This window comes from Sinocyclocheilus rhinocerous, unplaced genomic scaffold (assembly GCF_001515625.1).
Source record: "Sinocyclocheilus rhinocerous isolate Xijiao unplaced genomic scaffold, SAMN03320098_v1.1 scaffold861, whole genome shotgun sequence".
Lineage (NCBI taxonomy): Eukaryota > Metazoa > Chordata > Actinopteri > Cypriniformes > Cyprinidae > Sinocyclocheilus > Sinocyclocheilus rhinocerous.
This window is the reverse complement of record NW_015640043.1, coordinates 296,659-300,802: the sequence shown is the minus strand read 5'-3', so window position 1 is coordinate 300,802 and position 4,144 is coordinate 296,659. Positions and strand designations below refer to the sequence as shown.

Sequence of the window (4,144 nt, the reverse complement as noted above, 5' to 3'; positions counted from 1 at the left end):
ATAAACATTCAATAATAAATATAGAAAATAATTTTTTTTTTTATATTAATATATATTTAAAAAAATTATTTATAATAAAATAAATATTCTTATAAATATTTATAATTTAGTAAAAATATACATTTAAAAATTATATATATATACACACACACACACATAATGATACAGACAACTCCAAACACTGCCAATCTTTTGCCGTAATTTCAGTTTCTCTAGTAACAGTAGCTTCTTCTGATTGGTGAATCTCTTTTCAGAATTATGGGTAGTGAAGTTTGACTAATAAACTGACATAATTTTTATCATATATTATCTTAACCAATGTATATGGAGAAAATTATTAAGATTTTTACTTGGAGAAAACAGCTGTTGTGCTCAAAAGTGATGTGAAACTGAACCATTGATTCTTTTTTTACCATTGATTGAACCATTGTAAATGCCTTCCCAGAATTCAGACTTAAGCCTAAATTATGCTTCTCTATTTAAGCGGACGCGAGGGTCACGCACACCACCCGATTTTTGTAACCGCTACAACAACTGTACACATGCGCTAGCGTACGCGTGCAAAAACGAAGTACACTTTGGGCTTGTGAACAGAGACTTCTTTCAGACATGTTTGTCAGTGCAGACATCCTCGTGGCACATTTCAGTCAGTGTTGCCTGCGTTTAACTGACAGATGCACCCTGGGCTCGACGAGGCTTGAGACTGAGAAGCAAGTACGCGAGAGGAAACGGACAGGTGCGGCTTCATGTGTGATATGAACTGGCGAGGACGGACAGAGTGACGGTAATCACAATCTAACCTCTTTCTCACCTGTCAGTCTTGCTCCAGCCCCACTCTCGCCTGTCCATCATGCTTGGCTGCCCCGTGTGACAAGAGTATTTACCAATCTGCACACTTACTTACTCACTGTAAACATGACATACATCCAGAGCGGCACCCTTTGGGTTGTCACTTCTGTCTTGTCCGTGAGGTCTTCATTTGATCGGATACACACCAACCCCATCTGTCATAGAGGATGGAGTGCGTCGTTTCCATTTGTAGAGCCCTTGCAAACGCACAGCTCTGAACCTCTCAACCATCTTCCTGGACAGTTCGGCACGGCCAGACTTTCCCGAGACTCCCGCCGCTGTTTGACCCTCGTTGACTGGCCCTGGACGGGTCAACGTTTCACTCGTCTCAAACACTCTTGCTTCATCAGGCGAAAACAATAAGTCAGACCCCCAACAGGCCGCCACATGCACCCACTCCCAACGGGCCAGCTCTGCGTGAGGTTGGAGGGAACCACACTCCACAAGATTTTTCTGCACATTTGAGTTCCTCTGCTTTGAATTGAAGTATCTTGGAGCTTGTGGGGATTGTGTACTTACTGTTTGACTGGTTTTGCATTGTGTTTATGGTTTTGCAGACACATTCATACCAAAGCAACTTCTTATAGCAATGTGAATAACAAACACAGTTACATTTTTACATTTTCTTAAGGAAATGTGGTGTTTGCCCGTCTGAAAACTAGATAGTGGCTTACTAGCTCAAGTCCTTTTTTTTTTTTCTCTTGAACGTTTCATTTTAAAACTTTATCTAATTGTCTTTATTATTTTTTTTCAAGTATTTAAAGTTTTTTTTTTACTAAATTATTAATATTTATATTTAAAAAAAACATTTGTATTATTTTACAGTTTTACATTTTACAAGTTTATTTTAATATTTCTAACATTTTTCAATATACATTTTACCTCACACATAAATGTATTTATTATACTTTTTTTTTACAAAGAATATGCATTTATTTTTGCAATATATTAATTTAATTTACAAACAATATTATAAAATAAAATAATTGATTTTAAGTTTAATATTTATTTTCATATTTTAAATTTTATATTTGAAAATGTATAAAATATATTTATATATTAAAAATATTTTAAATGTTTCTTTTTACATTTATTTTTTAATGTTTGTTTTTATTATTTTTATTTTATATTTGTCATAATATAACAATTATTGGTGGTAGTAGTAGTTTATTATTATTATTATTATTTTATTTATAATGTCATATTTTATTTTAATAAATTGTATATTATTTGCTATTATATGTTTTCTTTGCATAGACAGTTTGCAATATAATATTAAAATTATATTTTGGTTCAGTTATATATTTTTTCATCAAATAGTTTTCTTTTTGTTTCTATTTGTTTTTTAAGAATAGCTGGAAGTTATAACCTTGACAACCTCGAACCTCGTATTATAATTTTAGCAAAACAATTTTTTCCCAACTCATTCAGTTTTCATTGTCATTCATGTAGTTTCGACAAAACTTCATCTATGTTAGCCAACAACAGAAGTTTGCAACCAAACAGAATTTACAACCAAATGTCACCAAAATTTAAATATGTTTTTAAAGGTATAAAACCACATACACATGATCAACAAATGTAACATACAGTGACAGTTCCATCAGCTGGCCCCAAACTCTCTCACACTGGCCCCTTGCCAGCAGGCCGTCCTTATTGTAAAGCTCTGAATAATGATAGCAAAAATGATGCCTTCCTTAGCAGACACCACTAATAATGTTGTGTTATGTAAGGTAGAATTGGATGTGTTTCAAGGTTTGAAGGATTCGTTTAGCATTAGTCAAGTCATTGGGAGGATGTGTGAATTGTGAGAGACTTAATTACCGTCTAAAGTCGTAAGGCTTTGGTAGTCGTAGGTTTGCTGATGTATTGGGAGCCACAAACGAGGATGGACTTGAGCGATTCTCCCTTGTGCTAACAGTTCAATTCCCAGGCCTCTTGTTAGAAGCAGTTAAACTAAGAGGCCTTCCTTCATAACTAATGAGCCTACACAGAACGACAGACAAAGACGCAGAGATTAAAGGGTCGATGTTGAGTTTATACACTCCTTAGCCTTTACCATAATGCAAAAAGGAGATTTTTTTTCCTTTTCATTTGCAGGCGCTGATCTCTCTCTCCCCCTGCTCGCACATACATACACGTCTTCTGCCGCTCTTCACACCCCCTCTTTGTGTTCTCTCGGGATTAGCTGGCTCTTGTTAAAAAGAAAAGGCGGATTTCATTTAATGGAGAGAGGGATTTGAAGAACAGACAGGTTTACAAATTGCCTTTACCTCTGCTTGTAAGGAAAGAGCTCTCTCTACAACACTAAAGCTGTGCCATTCAGAAAGTGTGCACGCTTTGGATAGCGAGGCACAATGGCTTCTAACTAAACTGCCCATTGTCGACGGTAAAAAACGAACTTTAGAATGATTACTTTAGCTCTTAAAGTGCAATTGTGCAATGCTTAGTGGTTGAACATATGCTGGCTACATTTGATTGTTGTAGTTACATGGTATTGAGAGATGCCATTTAGTTTAAATCTGTGACCATTTTATTTCATATGTAAGTATATATATATATATATATATATATATATGTTTATACATACACACTGCCGTTCAAAAGTTTGGGATCAGTAAGATTTTTAAAGAAGTCTCTCCTGCTCAAGGCTGCATTTATTTGATCAAAAATACAGAGAAAACAGTAATATTGTGAAATATTATTGCAATTTAAAATAATGAGTTCATCATTCTAATATGCTGATTTATTATCAATATTGGAAACAGTTTTGCTACTTAATATTTTTTTGTAACCTGTGATACTTTTTTCAGGATTCTTTGATGAATAAAAAGTTAAAAAGAGCAGCATTTATTCAAAATAGAAATCTTTTGTAACAATATACTCTACCGTTCAAAAGTTTGAGGTCAGTCATTTTATTTTTATTTTATTTTATTTTATTTTTTGAAAGAAATGAATGCTTTTGTTCAGCAAAGATTGATAAAAAGTGATAATAAAGACTTATATTGTTAGAAAAGGTTTCTATTTTAAATAAATGCTGTTCTTTTTAACTTTTTCAACCTTTATAATAAATCAGCATATTAGAATGATGTCTGAAGGATCATGTGGCACTGAAGACTGGAGTAATGATGATGAAAAATCAGCTTTGCATCACAGAAATAAATTATATTTTAAAGTATATTAAAATAGAAAAACTTTATTTTAAATGGTAACAATATTTTACAATATTACAGTTTTTTCTGTATTTTTGGTCAAATAAAGCCCATGATGAACAGAAGAGACTTCTTTAAAACAC

General features: G+C 33.3%; 1 protein-coding gene across 1 annotated transcript in view; it reads left to right on the top strand.

Annotated features, from left to right (window-relative positions):
- Positions 1-4,144, top strand: part of LOC107752302 (calcium-dependent secretion activator 2-like) — a 170,120-nt gene that overhangs the window by 125,410 nt on the left and 40,566 nt on the right. The window lies entirely within an intron of this gene.